Below are 19,168 nucleotides of genomic sequence, written 5' to 3'. Positions count from 1 at the left end.
AAGATGATGGAAATGATGATAATGATAATTCGGTAGATGCATGTGACCAAACTGATGATGATTCTATGGATTGACCTTCTGTGTGACCTTAAAATATGGCGATTCGATTGTTAAAAAAAACAAATAGAAATCTAGAAACCCTGACAGTTTTGTGTTTTAATATGTGATTTATTTCATGAATATGATGTATAAATTTGTGACAGAATCGTGCATTTCTGGTTGCTTATGTTTGTGTTTCTTACCTTTAAATTTTTTTTTCAACAGCCTTTATATACTTTATGCTCTATGTTTGTATGTGAAAACATATACCATTTTATCAAGAAAATTAGTACGTATGGCACTTTTAATTCAAAAACTTGACTTTTGAAAATGACCCTCCCCCTTTTATTCTTGGTCCTCTACGATTTAAAAATAAATTAAAAATTAGCCTGCGTTTTAATAAGATATGATGTGTTCCATTTAATAAACAGTATATTACTGAATACTTGATTATTTTTACATTTTTCTGTAAATATGTGCAAAACAAATTGTTTGATATACCCTTAAATAAGTCCCCTTTTAAACCCTTTGGACACTTTTTCAAAAGTCTAACACCTCTTAAAATATTCTTCAGACATTACTCTTTAAATTTATACAAAAAAATTGCGGTACCCTGGGGTGTAACACAGAACTGAATGTTTGCCCTACCAGCTGATGGACTATCTCCTTATCATACATGTACTCCGCGGGAGGTTATCAAACATCTTACTTTACAATGTTACAAATAGACAATGCAACTATTTCATCTAAAGCACCACCCAAAAATGATCTCTTAAACATGCTACAATGTAATATGATAAATGACACAAATACTATATTCTGTGTTTAATATATAAAAAGAATATGACACTGGTAATTCTTCTTTTGTGAAGAGTTATGTTATAATTTTTCTTTTTCAAGAAATCATTTGAAATTAAAACTATCTATTTTTGTCATGGGTGGATACCCGATATCCTTTAGTATTCTATCATGACAACATTTATGGAATTATTCGTTTGTTTTACTTAACTCTCATATCTTTGAAGGACACGTTATATATTGTATTATCGGTACAGGCTATATTAAGGTTTAACAGTACTGTAAATTGATATAATAATAACGTAGAGCTTTTCTGTACCGATAATACAATATATAACGTGTCCTATAAAGATATGAGAGTTCAGGAAAACAAACTAATAATTCCATAAATGTTGTCATAATAGAATACTAAAGGATATCGGGTATCCACCATGCCAAAAATATATACTAGTAGTTTTAATTTCAAATGATTTCTTGAAAGAGAAAAATTATAAAATTACTCTTCACAAAAGAAGAATTACCAGTGTCATATCCTTTTTTGATATTAAACACAGAATATAGTATTTGTGTCATTTATCATATTACTTGGTAGCATGTTTTTAAGAGATCATTTTTGGGTTGTGCTTTAGATGAAATGGTTGACCAGTTTAGAATACCCTTTATCCATGGAAGTAAAATGTCAATATAATACATCCATGATCTGTTCATAGTATGCGGTAGTTGCATTGTCTACTTGTAATATTAAAAAGTAAGATGTTTGATAACCTCCCGCGGAGTACATGTATGATAAGGAGAAAAACAACTGGTAGTCGATCGATACAATATTGATACTTTTTGCTAAAATATTTTTTTCTAAGCACCGCATCTCATATTTGGTCAATGATTAATGTAAGTGTGGTTTGGTTTATTTTGTTCTCTTCTATGCATAATTAAGACTGATTGGTGTCGAAACATAGCGAGTTTATTTCATTAATTAAGAGTTGTTTATTATGCCAATATTTTATACTAAAAATTCTCTTATTGGTGCTTTTGCAAAAGACGCCCTTTTTTCTCGATGGAAACAATTTCTATTTTAATTTTATTCCATATGTCATCTAATTTACGCCTTATTAAGTTGCCATGCATGGCGATATCAGTGTTTTTAAGAGTTTTCTTAACTTGTGCGTCATGAGTGTTTCTTTGTGTCTGTAGCCTCTTTTTTGAAAGACAGTCCCAACGGACTATGCATAAAAAAAAAATAAGAAAATAAAATATGATTTATCATTTTTTATCAATCAACGAAGAATCAGGGCTATTATTATGACCAACACTAGGTTTCTTTATATGTCATGATCTATAGAAGTAGTTGAAAACGTATTGTTCCAACTTCTGTTGTATCCCACAAACCTTTTAAGTAGATTTTGCGCACTAGTTTTCACAACTTGAGTTCATAGGCTTACAAGTTATTAAAGTTTGAAAATTGTATTAAGTGTTGTACTTTTGGTAGCAATACACAGTTAGAAGTTTAGTTTCGCATTATGGCCCCTGTGAATTTTTTAAATATGAAAGTTTTTGTACAATAAAATTGATTTTTAGATAATTGAAGAATAATATAGCCTTCTTAGCGGGTTTATATGAACATTAAGATTGTTTTTAACATGTTTTATAGGCCATTTATATGATTGACAGTCCGTATTTTCCTATCCGTACCGTTCATAGGTCCATACATTATTGTAGTGTTTATCAACAAAGATTTTGCGCTCGATCTTTTCAATTCAATTTTATGGAAAAACGAGCAGATAAGCATATGATTTTTTTGGGACCACTTGATAGATATAAACCTATGGATTCAGGAAAGGTATTACTGTAATTGATTGAAATTTTCCTTTAGACCAAATTTTGGAGACTTTTGTGACATGTTCACCCCCCTTTTTTGCTATATTTTGTATCTAAGAAATGCAGATTGTTGCCATGGTTACACCCAAGAGGGATTATATTTCACCCTTATGACCATTAGAAATCAAATCTATGGAAGATTCTCTTTCTATAAGTATATACATGCATAAAACACATATAAAGCCTTCTTTGTTAGACAGGAGGGGAAAGAGGGTGTTTAAAAATTATGAGTGTCAATTTTAAGTTTTTTTCCTAACTGTGTATTGCTACCTTATGGCATTTGACAAAGCAAAGAATTGCTTTTTTTTAGACAAATCATACCACAAATCTATTGATAACTAGGTTATAGATACAATTCTGAGGGAGAAACAACCTTTAGAATGACAATATATGTTAGTTTTGTTGTTTATTGTCCTTAGCAACCAATATAGACATTTTGACACAAAGACGTGGTTCCGTCATAAATTGAAACTTTATTGGCTACCCCTTGGAAAAGAAGATTGCGCGTTATGTAGAAACCTTAGAAGGGAATGCTTTATATTTTTTCATGCGACTAAATCAAATTTATTATTTTAGCAAGTATAAAGTCACAATTTAGCATGAATTAAGCCTAAATTTTTTCCCGCTATTATAAATGAATTCAGTATTTACTAAATTTTAACCAAGGCTTTGGTATGATAATACACAACAAAATTGACATTCTAGAGCTTTAAAATAGCTTTAACTTGTAAAATTTGTCTACTGTTAAGGTTAATTTAAGTTTTTAAACAAGAAAAGACAGGCTTAAAAGGTATAGTTTTAGAAATTTGACTAAAAAAGGAGAAAATGCACTTTAACATGGCATGTTTCATAAAATCACTTTTTTGTTGCATTTCAGTGTCAACTGCTAACCTTCATAAAATATTTATTTCTGAACCGATTTTCAAAACTAGCAGGCCAATTTGCTCGTTTTAGCTAGTAGAAAACAGAAATCCATTTAAAGTGGAATTGGGAAAAAAAATGTTAATCCTTAAGGTAGCAATACACAGTTAGAAGTTTAGTTTCGCATTATGGCCCCTGTGAATTTTTTAAATATGAAAGTTTTTGTACAATAAAATTGATTTTTAGATAATTGAAGAATAATATAGCCTTCTTAGCGGGTTTATATGAACATTAAGATTGTTTTTAACATGTTTTATAGGCCATTTATATGATTGACAGTCCGTATTTTCCTATCCGTACCGTTCATAGGTCCATACATTATTGTAGTGTTTATCAACAAAGATTTTGCGCTCGATCTTTTCAATTCAATTTTATGGAAAAACGAGCAGATAAGCATATGATTTTTTTGGGACCACTTGATAGATATAAACCTATGGATTCAGGAAAGGTATTACTGTAATTGATTGAAATTTTCCTTTAGACCAAATTTTGGAGACTTTTGTGACATGTTCACCCCCCTTTTTTGCTATATTTTGTATCTAAGAAATGCAGATTGTTGCCATGGTTACACCCAAGAGGGATTATATTTCACCCTTATGACCATTAGAAATCAAATCTATGGAAGATTCTCTTTCTATAAGTATATACATGCATAAAACACATATAAAGCCTTCTTTGTTAGACAGGAGGGGAAAGAGGGTGTTTAAAAATTATGAGTGTCAATTTTAAGTTTTTTTCCTAACTGTGTATTGCTACCTTTATGGTTATAGGTCCTGCACAACTTCGGTTTGCGTTCATGTCAGAAAAAAACGAGCCGCGTCTTTACGGTCACAAGACAAACATTTCTTGTCATAAGCATTTCTTTCTTTACGTGTATAGACATTTAATTGATAACCATTCATATTATTACACTGAATTGGATTGAATTGAAATATAGATTACCGTCCTATGGTTCCTTCGTTAACATATAGTATTGGAGTGGGTCAAAAAAATTGTCGTAGAGAAAAACACACCTATTTCCTTAAATGCAACTTATGTTTATGTGCGAATAATATGACCGAATTGTATGATTATATATATCCGTACCAAGCCAGGGCCATGTAGACTGAGTGTTGCCGTCTAGACGTTGTTTGGTTATATCTGTCTTTGGGTTACTGTCTCATTGCCATTAACATCATCTTTTATCATAACTCAAAACACATTTATGTTATGCTTGTGACGTGACTAACTTTCATGAATGTTGTTTGCGTAGACGATTGCCGATTTATTGAATGAGCAAAAGAATGGAGAGCTATAACTATATAACTGGAAAATTTTTATATCAAAGATTCAAATTATGAAAAGAAAAAAGGACAAAAACCGACCAACAAATTAAAAAAAATAACAATTTTAAATTTAAAACAAAAGACACGTTGTTAATTATAACAACCAGTTAATGTATCAAAACTGAAACAAAAAAGAGAATGGAAACAGAGAAGTTGTCAAAGGGACAGCAGCTTGTTATATATACGTTCATAAGAACGGGTTTTCCGAACAATTTTAGAAAACTATATCCAACTTTAACATGTTGAAATGTTAAACAGAGTCGGTTCTTGATATGTTATCAATTTCCATGATAAAATCAGAAAATTTATTGTGTGTGTTTATAACATGAATTTAAGATAAGATACAAAATGTACAAGGTGCTGATTGCCTGACCTCGATATTTAACCATACACGCTGGGATGGATTGATAACAATGTATGCTAGAGTTATCAGTCCTTAAAATAAATTTATTGACAAGATTGGATTACCCCCTTAAACCGGACTAATTCTTGGCAATGTAACAAAATAACGTCAGCCAATCAGAAAACACGTTACATCCAAAATTAAATTATTTGATATTGATAAAATTTATTTTAAATGGGTTTCATAGTTTATGAATACTTTAATAGTTAAAACTTGAGTAACGCATTTAACAAAATTAATTGGTTAGCAATAACCGGTCCCGTTACGTGCGTGCGTCGAGTTAGATACGTATGTCATTTTATTGAAAATCTCTACTAGAACGTTATTTAATATTTAATTATCATATAGTATATATATATACATGTAGGATGAACGTTTCAAAAGAAAGTGTAGTTCATCTTCTATGTCTCCATTGTTGCAGCAAAGACATACCCTACTCTGCTTTGGTATTTCAAGATATCGCCCTCTTTCAATAGATAAAGTATGAGCACTTAACCTTAATTTACATAATGTTGATCTATCACATTTGGATTTGCATTGATCAACATATGAAGGTCTTTTATTTGGTTTATATAGTATATTAAAAAAGTTTTTTTTTTATTTTGACTGATGCCAGTCTCTTGCTTCTGAAAGGCTATGTCATTGATAGTCATGAAATACGTTGAGTTAGGTCGGTTATGTCGAGTAAAGTCATTTTATTGGAAATCTCTATTGAACAACAAATCACCTTCTTTATCATATAACTTGCTGATATCAATTCTAAATAGTAATTCCCCAAGAATATTAAAAATTGTTATCAACTATTTGAATCAATGCTTGTTGGTGAGAAACTCATTATTAAAAGGTACTTGATTTCTGTAATAATTTATATGCTTCTCCTTTACTTTTATTTTTCTCATAATTATCCACTGTCTTCATTGTATATATGTTATTGTAGCTCGTCTTTAATTTGTTGCCATAACCATTTATTGTTAATGCGTTAGTGCTAATAAAGTTATCTTATCTTATCTTAACGATCAGTATTTGAAGTAAATCATTTGATTGACTGATTCGATCAACAGATGAAAAAAATCGTATGCATTAACATATATTTTTAATCTATAATATGAAATTGATCAGACCTAGAAAAATACAATTGCACGAAAGGCTTTAATGTTACAATGAAGTCCAACTGCACTAGTTCAATAGTAAACCTTGGACATTCAAGTATATGCAACGTTTTTAACTTTTCTTGTACATAGAAGGCGTCATATGACTCTTTGTTTGTCTTTTGGTTTTTTTTTGGCAAATGCGTTGTCGACCTTTGAATTTAAATGTTCCTTCAGTACATTTTGCTACGCTTGTCGGGAGAAAGTAAATCGATAAAATATCATTGCAATTGTTTCAAGTTCTTCAATGTTAAATTTGTTGTTAAATTTTACATACAGCCATTAACAAATACCATATCAAGTTATTTTTCTCGGCTAAATATACTTACTTACTGATATGATACTCCACCCCTTTCACATTAAATGTAAAGAATAGCGGAATCTGCAAAACAAATTATAACCTGCACATTTAAAAAAAAAATATGGTAAGGACACTGGAGAAATTAATTGTTGCAAAAAATCAGATATTCATAACACTATTTTGCCATTTTTCATAAGAATTAACCGATGCTTATAATATACTGTGGATTAATTAATGTGTAACAACAAGAAGCTTTATATGATTGCCAATGAGACATAGCTCCACCACAGATCAAATGTAGTCGAGCACATATGCCCGGTCTTTTCCTGCCACTTATCATTGACTACTAATAACCATTTTATCTCCTTTTTTTAATTCATGCATCATGTTTAGTGAAGAAAGGTCCACCTTGCCACAATATATTCGATGGTTTCATTTATTAGAAAATATAACGGCTGGGAAATTGTCGAAAACATCAAAAGCTAGGCTCGAAAAGTTACAAAGCTAAGTTTCATTGCCCGGTTTTGCTTTACTGTTTGTCCTTTTCGGTTTACAAACTCTGCAAGTTTTGGATTTTCAAATATATTGGCCCATAACATCGTCATTTATTGTCGAAATGCGCATCGATTGCAGTAACTTTGGTACCGTTGATGTAAATACAATATGTAAAGCAACCACGCATGTGAAATGCCAGACATTTTTGTTATTGGAGTAGATGCTCCTCAATCTACATCATTATTTTAATAAAACGTACAGATGTATTGAAATCTATTATTTGTTCCATTCACAGTAAGATCTCCATAATAATTATTTGACAGATTTATTCATAAGGTGTATTTACTGACAATATCCTATATCAAAGCGTATATTGGATCATTATTGTAAAATTCACACGAAATGGACCTTTTCATTTCGCACATTTAATGATCGAGCGTGAAGTCTATTAATATAAATATAATAGCATCTATGTAGAATTCCCAACATAATTGGTACTGTACTTTTGTTAAGAATACTGCATGATGTGAGTTTTTAATCCCGCTGTCAATACAATATTTCTCGTCAGATGTCTTATCTGTTTTCGATGAAATGTTATTGGCTTTACAAACCCTCATTCAAACAAAAACCAACTTACAACCATCAATTAGGATATTGAATGTCAGAGACTTTTCAAGCCAGTTCGCAATTAGGATATTGCATGTCACAGACTTTTCAAGCCAGCTCGTATTGAAAAAGATGAAAAGGAGAAAAGATCCCTTTTAAAACTTTTCTTGCCAACAAAGGTCTGATTGTTATCAACTTCGACAATATCCTCATCATAAACCAATTCACTCGAAAATACCTCCATAATTTAGAGAGCAGTCTGTACGTATCATTTCTTATACCTATACCGAATCAATTGCAACTAAAATAACTTGTATTACAAACACGTGTTGCAAGATCTCACTATTGACGACTTCAAGTCTAAACCTCCTGATTGCACACGTACTAGTTCTCCATTCATAAATAATCCGGCTGGCAAGTTTATATTGTTGACCTAAACATTGAAAATAACACTTCTCCGCAAAATGTGTTATCCAAATATCAGAAATATCGTGAACCTAAATCTATCAATTGGAAATACAACTTTGAAATTTTGATAGATTCATCCGATGATTATGCTAGGCGAGGGTTAAATGCGAAAAAGAAGACATATATTTTTTCCAGATGGATTACTGCTGTGATGTCGTTGATACAAATCAAAATGAAGGAACTTAATGTGTATATAAAAACCTATGATCATCAAACTTCAAACTTTAAAATGTTGCAAAACACTTACCTTTATTACAAATATGTTTTTGTCCCCGCAGATAAAGCCCAAAACAACATCATATTGTGTGTATATCTAGATACATAAAATGCTTGATCAATGCATTAGATATTGACAATTCACTTTGAAACTCAACATACACCCCAACAATACTTACCAAAGAGGAATTCCTGAATAATCACAGGTATGTTCCTTTGGAACTTTAACCAATGATAAATAATTGGATCTTCCATCATTGTATTGGATACATAAACTACATTAATGTCTTTACAAACAACATTTATTGTTGGGTCTTCCAAGTGTTCCACGAAACCTCTTTCTAAATAATAACATCAAGTTTGTCAGCAATCAAAGCTGGGCTTCAATAGTAATGTGAAATTACTTATTATAGAGTATGCGTTAATCAGATGTGGATACAAAAACAAAAATCTTTTAGAGTACTTTCAATCTAAGCCTCTTTCATCTTGCAATAGTATTGAAACATTTGAATTTTCCACACTTTACACATGTATTCCCAATTCAGAAATAAAAGACAAATTGAAAGAGTTGGTTCTGCTTTCCTAATTAGAAATGGACAAGGTAGATACAAATATCTACTCTTAAGGAGGGATAAATCCTAGTGTGTAAAAAAGAATTTTTTTCTCTCTCCGAAACTTGCATTATCAAGATGCCTGATTTCTTGATTGAAAACATATAAGTTAGGTTTTTAGGAAACAGTTGGCCGGCATTCCCATTGGAACCAACTGTGTCCCTCTACTTACCGACTTGTTCCTTTATTCATCAATATCATTTAATCTTATTTCCTGCTATATAGATGATTTTCACTCATTTGGTGACAATGTTGGTTGATTATCGAACTTAAGATGACGGATACAACAGATACAGTTAAGTCTCCCTCACATCTGGACTTTCATCTAGGGTCAGTTGTAAACAAAACCTTACAAAAAAAAGAAAGATTTATTTCAGCTTCCCAATTGTACACTTTCCATTTATTTGTAGTAACATTCCAGCAATGTCTGATTGTGTACTGCGAATGTACAATCCAAGATGATGGTATACCATGAATCTACCTTAATATCGTTTAAAAAATATAAGAGAAACACATACTTTGACCGGATAACGTGTATTACGACTCTTGAAAGTTTAAATTGACACAGCTTAAAACGCTCGGCAAGCCTTCCCTTTATAAATATGAAAATTACAATGTCTCTTTCTATATGAAATCTACCTTTTTAAAAATATACATTACTGCAAGATGTGTGCAACTGAATTCGTATTTATGTCAATATTCGCTGTTTGTGAAAATTTATTAGTTTAATTAAAAATTTAGAAAAGTCATTTAAACAAAGACATTATGTCTTATTGAGTGCAAAATTAAAGCTAAAACAGCAGGAAATAGACGATATTAATAAAATAGTGATTGCAAATATAAAAGATTATTCCACATTGAAAAAAAATTAGTAGGTTTTTCTATATGAATGGGATTTTGAATAAATAAGCATATTAAACTTCCGAAAAAGTATATTCACCGCGCAAAACGTCGCGTGCTTTTACATGAATAGTTTTGGTAAAAAACGTTTCATGTACAAATGCTTTTGGTAAATAATTGCCATGCTATACATTTCTCTTGGAATATGGAATACAACAATTACTGTCTTTTGTTTCGGTAAATATGTGGTTTAATTGACTTTTAAAAAACTAATATCCAATTCGGCCGATGGCCTCAGTGAATATCAGTTTTTCAAAAGTCAATAAAACTACACATTACCTCATCAAAAGACAGTCATTGTATAATATCATATGGATCTTATTAACAAAACAACTCATTTTTATAACTAAATTCATCGAACCACTGGCACAGAAGAATTACTAGTGATTTTTTCTATTTACATTTTAAGTTAGCATTCTATAAAATCTTAACCCCTTCGTGTTTTCCATTAAAATCAATAGTGTGCCATTGCAAGTTGTCTGTTTTACAAATCTAAATAGGCTTCATGCAACTCCATAGTATTTATTAGAATATCTCTGGGTAATTTTCATACCATGTGGAATTTTTTGTTTTTAGAAAAATGAGATTTGTTGAATAAATAAGACATATCAGTAGTTTACCTGGTCAGATTTCATCAGATTCTACAGACTTTCTCTATTTTTGTGATACGTATTTAAAGTGTATTTGTTCAACATGTAAATCAAAACTCCATCAAAATATACCAATCGAAGATAAGACACAATTTGAAAATTTAAGCAATCGAAAACATGTCATCAGTGGGTTCAGACATGGACAAATGGTATCAGACAACATACATGTAGTATTGATGGTTATCGTCAATTAATGTAGTGTGGATTTTTGTCTTTATTTTAGTCTTTTGGCCCCATTTCGTATAAGGAGCGCACACTCGTTGAGATAGACTTATATACAAGAGGGACGAAAGATACCAGAGGGACAGTCAAACTCATAAATCGAAAATAAACCGACAACGCCATGGCTTGAAATGAAAAAGACAAACTGCTGAGTAATAAAACGAAGCCTGGAGTAACCCGAGTAAAGGTGTATCGTTGTTATTAATCGATAAAGCTAAAAATGTCAAGTACTTTCAGCAAAACAGCGACTGAAACAAAAAAAACAACCTATGATATTTATGTGGATGTACTGTGGAATAATTTTCAACAGTAATGTCACAAACAGCAGGAGAAGACACGGACTTGTACAATGCCAGAATTAGAAAGTAGATAATTACAGTTTACAAATAGTAAAGGTCTCCTCCAGGTTATAAATTGGCGAATAACTGTTTATTTCGCTCTTAAATTCAGACTGAATTACTTTACAAAAATAACATTAATCAATACACCTTATCACCATTTGTCCGCCTTTATACTGGACATCACACAGGTTGCCGTAAAATAATAAAAAATATCTGACGCCACAATGGACAAGTGATTGTTGTATGACCTCAATTGTTCAGGCGGGACAGATTCTCGGGTCAGCCTGGAATAGCGATAAGGTGTATAAGATAATAAAAGCAATACGAAAGTTTTCTACATACAAAGCCCATACAATATGTGTATTCGTTGAACATTGGAATTCGTGGTTCACCTGTACAAACAACACCCACAAAAATGTGTATCCAACGAAAATTGATGAATCAATAGGAATATGATGTATGATTTGGGTGAAAAAAAAACATCACTCTTTCGAATAATTCTAAATTTATAAAAAACGAAAAAGAAATCAACGCTTTATAGATTTCATGCGTCCAATGCTTTTTTCTGGAAATACCTTCATCAAGAACCAGAATCAGGAAATTGATATGGTATCAATGGTATGTCAAAATTGACAAAAAAGTGCGGGAAAACTATTGTATAAAATCATCTGGAGAATAATACGATTTATAATCTATATCAATGTATTGAACACAAGCAAAACATACACAAAAAAATTTCGCTGTTTTAAATTATGTTGATTTTCTATTGTTACCGACCATCGTATACGGGAATTAATGGGAGTGAGTAACACGATGGCTGTCACTGAATTTATACATCTTTTTGTTGAATATTGTATTCTCTATATGTCTTGTTTTTATTTTGTCGATTGCTTTTTGTTTCAATAACGTTAATCCTAAAAAAAAATATTCATATTTCTGAAAAGAAATATTTTAAATTTATTTTCATATTTTGTGGATTCGATAAAGTTGATAGTGAAGACCTATTTTGAAAGTCGGCATATAGACAGGTGAACATGTTCAAATCATAATATGTGTGATTCCTATTGAGTATATCGAAAGGAAAATTCTTCAGATAATGATTAAAGAAAAATTAGGTCTACAATAATTGAGTCGTTAACCGGTGGTTTGACAACTGAAAATCATCAATACTTTTGTAATTTCACATTTTGACAATAATGTATGCGTTATTCTCATTGCTAAATGCCGTTCTGTTACCTACAGATGCTTATAAATAAGCATTTACAATCGTAATCCAAGTTTATCCACGTTAGCTAATAGTTGGTTAGTTGTATCATAGGCAATCATACTAAATCTCATTTTATTTTGACATCTGTAGATATTGTAATGATCGATACTGACATTTCAACAAATTACATGACCATTACTTTGACATCTATAGATTTCTCAATGAACAATGCATTGACATTTGTAGATAATGTAATAATCGATACGGGCATTTGAACAATTTCATGACCATTACTTTGACATCTTTAGATGTCTTAAGGTGGTACCTAACACTTTAACTAAAATGAATTTGGCTCGTTTAATTTTCTTAAAATTTTGACAAAGTATTTACTTTGACCCTTTGACAAAAATATAAAAATTTTAAAAAATTTGAACCAACCGTTTAATCAGAAAAATTACACTGGTTATATAGCAATTTGACACCAATTTTGATCATTGAGAAGCTTAATATTCCTTTTACAACACAACGTAATTAAAACGTTTGGCTGACTTTGCAGAGTTATCTCCCTGTAGTGTTAGGTACCACCTTAATGAACAATACGTTTACATCTGTAGAACAGATATTTTAACAATCTACACTTAAGATATTCAAATGATCAATTATTCGATTCTGATATTTGTAGATATCTAAACTTGAATATATTTGCTATGTAATAATACAATCCAGTTTCTATAACTAATTTAAAAGTACATCGTTTGATGGTCAGACTACAGAATGACAACATTTGTATAATAACTTCAATTGATCTATTTAATTATGTTTATTTAAGAACGTGTAGACATGTGAAAGTTGCTGATCTGTCAATTATAATTACTGTAACAGATGATAGGGTAATAAAGTGCGATGAACTTTAAAACATAAACGATCAATATTTCATAATTTGTAGATTTTCTAATGATCCATACCGTAACGTCTGTTAACATATATGTAAATAAGATATTTTAATGATCACTATTCTGGAATCTGTCGTTATCAATATTTTAAATTTCGATTTATGTTTTAATTTTTTTTTCGCACATTTTATAGGGTACAATGGCGAAATGACGACTGTTCGGCATCAGGAGGTGTAGCTAGTGCCTTAACACTTAAGGAAGACGATGGTGTTGATGTTTTTATTGGCCCACCATGTTCTGCATGTAAGTTAACGGAGACTTAAGAGACTAAATAGATATTCATGCATCCTTATCAATCGTCCATTAATATCGATGTTTTCCCTCCCTAACATATGTTTTGATTTTCAATCGAAGCGTAAATTGTCAGTACTACGTCTTTTAAACAAAATATTTTTGGTTCAATTTTATCCCATCTATTGAGCTATTATTAGATGTATTACTTATTTATATACACACGGCAGTTCTTTTATTTCGATTAATTGATAAAGATGATATTCTTTCTTATAAGTTTTGAAAATCAGGTATAATCGGGACATTTGGTTTTTAATCATCATGACATTTTAGTGTGAGTGTTATATAGTTATCAAAGGTACAAGGATTATAATTAAGTACGGCAGACGCGCGTCTCGTCTACATACGACTCATCAGTGAAGCTCATATCAAAATATTTATAAAGTCAAACAAGTACAAAGTTGAAGAGCATTGAAGATCCAAAATTCCAAAAAGTTGTGCCAAATACGGCTAAGGTAATCTATGCCTGGGATAAGAATATAAAATTTTCCTTCTCATTTAACAGACTGGACTAAATTTATTTTAACATTTTTCTTCTTCACATTTACGTGCTTTCTTAAAGAGTCACTATGACTGAATCGTTTGCAACAAATTGTGTGTCAGATGATGAATGAAGGCAACAGTAGTAAACTGCTTTTCGAAATTCATAAATCGATTGAGAGAAAAAAAACTAAATCCGGGTTAGAAACTACTAGTAAAACTGAGACAAACATCAAATATAAGAGGAGAACTACGACATACCAGAAGCACAACACTAAAATGTAACACACACAGGAGCGAACTATGATATATAATATAATATAATGACTTGGTATAGGACTTTTAAGAAAAAATGGTGGGTTGAACCTGGTTTAGCGGCTAGCCAAACCTCGCGCTTTTATTTCAATGTTAGATATAACATTAAAATGACAACATAACATGACAGGACTACAGTACAAAATAATGCAAGAACATTCAGGACAAATAAATACACAAATAAACATTACAATTTGACATTTTGACATGCTAATTGTTATCAAAGGTACCAGGATTATAATTTAATACACCATACGTGCGTTTCGTCTACATAAGACACACCAGTGACGCTCAGATTAAAATAGCAAAGAAAGCCAACCAAGTCCAAAGTTGAAGATCATTGGTGACCCAAAATTATAAAAAAAGTGGTGCCAAATAATGCTAAGGTTGTCTATGTCTGGGCTAAGAAAATCCTTAGTACTTAGAATAATTCATCCTTTTGCAAACAGTAGATTTATAAAAATGACCATATAATTTATGTTCATGTCAACACCGAAGTGGTGACTTACTACAGAATAAAAACAAACATGTAAAACTAAAAACGAAAGCACATAAAAACAGTACAAAATGAACTTGCATTTTCACCTCCAGAATAACGCTACGCTACAAAATGACGTCACAGGTGATTGTGATTTCACGATAATTTTCGAAAAGTTTGATATAGTTCAAAATTAGGTTTGTAATTATGGCTTTTAATGTATAATACAACACTTACAATTTAATTAATAAAGAATTGTGTTAGCAACCAGATTATTAATTGTATTATCTAGCTATGTAGGTATTTATTTTATATTTAAGACTATAAAACAAATAAAGCGTATACGTTAAGTTGCCCCAAACTAAAATCTTATATATGAACTGGGTGATTAGTTATCTTTACTTTTACATACGAATAGAATATTAAAAAATTAGAACAACAACTACAACCAATAACACATTTAATAATTTCTGATCAGAATTACAAATACAACATCATAACTAAATACATTAATTTTGGATAGCGAAGTACCCTGACTGGCGCGTTCGTTTAACAATAAAACCAACGAAACGAATAACAACCATGACTCTTTATTCAAAGAATTGTTTATGAATTTCGTGTGTGCTAAGCGCTTTCCCAAACATTTGAGAGACAGTGATGTGTTATTATGTAGAATTACCATTGTTTTATAAATTAATATATGATCTCCACAAATTTTAATAAGACTAGATAAACAAGGATGATAAATTCCCTCGAAATGTCTACGCAATATAATGTACGCACAACAAAATGGTTTTTTTTCTCGAATTTTTAAGTTGATTTGATGAATGAATACTTCTCATATTCAGATTAATACAGATCTAGAGTTAGGTATAGGGAAAACAAATGTTACATTGCTGGTAGAAATTGTAAAAACTATATTCCAGATGCTGGGCTTATAATATTGTACACCAGACGCACGTTTCGTCTACAAAAGACTCGACCATGACGCCTGGACAAAAAAATATATAATGCTAAATAGGACTCGAAGTTGATTAGCATCGAGGATCCAAAAATTAAAAACATATTGATAAAGTTTTTTTAAACAGTTAACATAAGAGAAAACGATATTAATAACAGTTTGAGTCAGCATATGTTTATGTCAACATATTTATTCAACAAATTGTTTATAAAAAAATATATTCCTATATTCCAATAGGCAAAACAAACTGTATTGTAAAAACTTGACAACAGCATGATCAAAAGTAAAAAGAACTAGCCGACAAAAAACAATCGAAAAAATAGACACAAAAAGATTGCGCAACATAAATTGAATTGATATCATTCTACTTTCTGTATTTTTTTTCATTTTAATGTTGATTGAAATATATTCCTAATCAAACTATATATCTTTTTAGCTTCACTAAGACCAAAGCAATCGTTTTCTAGTATTTTCCGTATCCATATTAACATTATAATTTATTGTCTCAACATTAAAGCTTGTGCCTTTCCCGAATAGTAGTGTTTTGTTATATTATTTGATAAAGTATTTGGGTACCAGTTTATCAAAGAAGTATATGCTAAATTCTTTAATTTATCTCACTATTCAATTTTTCTAACATCGTAGCTACAATTCCAACTGGTCTGTTGGCAGCAGTATGGAATATTCCGATGTTTTCACAAGGGTCAACAGATCCTGTATTAGAAGACAAAGGGATATATAAAACACTAATAAGACTTGGTCCACCGTTTGACAAGCTTGGTGCAGCATTTGTTCAACTTTGCAAACATTTCAAATGGGATCGACTGGTGATGATTTCAAGACGAAAAACTGACCAGAAGAATGTTTTTTGCGATTATTCATCAAGGTCGAACGAAAAAGCTTTTCGCGCTAACAATATAACATTGGCAGAATGGATTGTTATCGACGATGGTATTAGCGATGTTGCGATAGATGATGTATTGGACAGGATAAAACAAAGAGGCAGAAGTAAGTATCAACACAGTTTGAAATATACATCCGACAAACTTATATCAATTCTTACTGCAGATCCACCTCTAGTGGCAAATTGAGGGAAACAACAATCATATGGGCGTACTGGAAGACAATATTGATCGATAAAGTGAAATACTCACTATTATATGTTAAACAATGAACACTCAATCGATGATACATCATTTCCTGTCAAGTTCAACAGGTTCAGCTGGTTGAGTAAAACATAATCAGAATAAAGGGACATTGTCTAGAAACGACTGTTATTACAAAACAAACATGGATACAAGCGTGATCGCCTTAAATAACAGATAAAAGTTTAAATATGATTTCCTGAAGTTGTCTTTTGGTCGAAAATGGTATTTTAAACCTGGTTTTATTGCATGCTAAACCTTCCATTTGTATGACAGTTTTTTAATTTTTTATAGTTTCATTATACTGACAAAATTGGATAAGCAGTATAAACCCTTTGTAAGTTTTTATACTATTCAGTACGATACAAACAAAAAGTGGTATGCGAAATATAAACGAAAATCACTTCTAAAAAAATATAAGAAAAATAGATGTAGGGTAGATGTGAATTAGAAGTAAAAAGCAGCAACCTATATATATATATAGGTTTGAAGGAATGAACTTGCTAAATACAAATACACGTATCTAACAAAGTTATATGTGTAGCATTCGTATGCATAATCCTATTTTATAAAAAAAAAAAAACATTGCAGAATTACTGATACTCTTTTCAATATCAGAAACTTGTCGGATAGGTAAGTTTTAGAATATACAATAATTTCAAATCTTTGCATTAAATTTCAAATTCAAATATTATATATCTATAACTATTACCATTATTGCATAAACAATCTATGATTAAATCTAATATAAAATGGCATATTATGTTATAAAACAGGGTGTGTTATCTATGAGATCAAGTAAATATTCAAAAGATATGACAAAACAGCCCTAAAAGTAGCAAAATAAAAATCAGGTTGATCAAAGCAACCTAGTTAGTGCTCTCTATATCTAATGTAAAACTGGACCGGAATAATTGACTGGGCTATATAAATATTGATAGTCTACAGTCTAGCAGCAAGATCCATGCAGATAGGGAGAAGGAGGGGTCACATGTTCGGCTGTATGGGATTTGAAAAAAAAATTAACGTAGCAGCAAAGTCCGTTAAATCATATACCTCGCATTCAAGAAGGCAAAGATGTACGTAGAGGGTCTGTTGTCAGGCAAAATGTAAACGTCGTTCTACCATACCCCTTTTCAAAGTCCAATTTTCCAACTCTTAAAACAGGATCACCTCTTTGCAGAACCTATTAATGTGATGATATTTTTTTTTTTTTATTATTGCATGTTTCCAAAAAGGAACTAACTAGACATCATTCAGCTAATTGTGTATCCCTATTTTCCAGTCATTATATTTTGTACTGAGAACAATGAGGACAAGCGAAGGTTTTTATTACGAGCAGTAGATAAAGGAATGGCTGATGGATCGTACGTATTCTTTCTTCCTTACCACCTCCAGCCATCAAATGTAGAAACTCCATGGATAGGTGGAAATCAAGATGACGAAAAAGCAAAGCTAATGTATTCCCATGCCTTCCAGGTAATTGTTACTTTATTCAAATGTCTTGAACAATTATGCAACTAATTTAATCGATATAAACATAAATATAGATATAAATAGAAAGAAAAACTCGTGCAGTTGAATTTGTCTAGGTCTGTTTAATTTCATATTATAGATTAAATATATTTGTTAATCATTGTTTTTACCTTTATAAGAATGATTTTTTTGGTGGATGGAATCAGTCAGATTTACCTTTGTTTCACTTTCAATGTTGACATTATTTTCCTTTAAATAACCGAACACGCCACTTTATGACTTATCCATCTCATAGTAAGGGGTTAACTTTTTTACTGTCATTAATGATCATACCTCATTGCAAATCGCTTTAACAAAGAAAAAAATTGCTTTTCGAAACTTTATAGCGAAATAATAACGATCATGTTCCTGTTATCTGTAGTTAATTGAAAGATGTTAAATCTGCTGTTGCTCTTAATCTTTGATTCATATAAATTAATGAAGAATATGTTCTGTAACACACAACAATATGGTGCATACTTGGTAAGATTTATTAAGAAGTTG

General features: G+C 31.0%; 1 long non-coding RNA gene across 1 annotated transcript in view; it reads left to right on the top strand.

Moving 5' to 3' along the window:
• LOC143070656 (uncharacterized) overlaps positions 1-18,609 on the top strand; it is a 32,265-nt gene extending 13,656 nt beyond the window's left edge. Inside the window, exons 2-4 of the long non-coding RNA XR_012976623.1 lie at positions 13,613-13,722; positions 16,650-17,012; positions 18,435-18,609. This is a non-coding gene — a long non-coding RNA (uncharacterized LOC143070656). The remainder of the gene's footprint in view (positions 1-13,612; positions 13,723-16,649; positions 17,013-18,434) is intronic.
• The last annotated feature ends 559 nt before the right edge of the window (positions 18,610-19,168 follow it).

Source organism: Mytilus galloprovincialis, chromosome 4 (genome assembly GCF_965363235.1).
Source record: "Mytilus galloprovincialis chromosome 4, xbMytGall1.hap1.1, whole genome shotgun sequence".
NCBI lineage: Eukaryota > Metazoa > Mollusca > Bivalvia > Mytilida > Mytilidae > Mytilus > Mytilus galloprovincialis.
The sequence above is the reverse complement of the archived record's forward strand: the minus strand, read 5'-3'. Positions and strand labels throughout refer to the sequence as shown.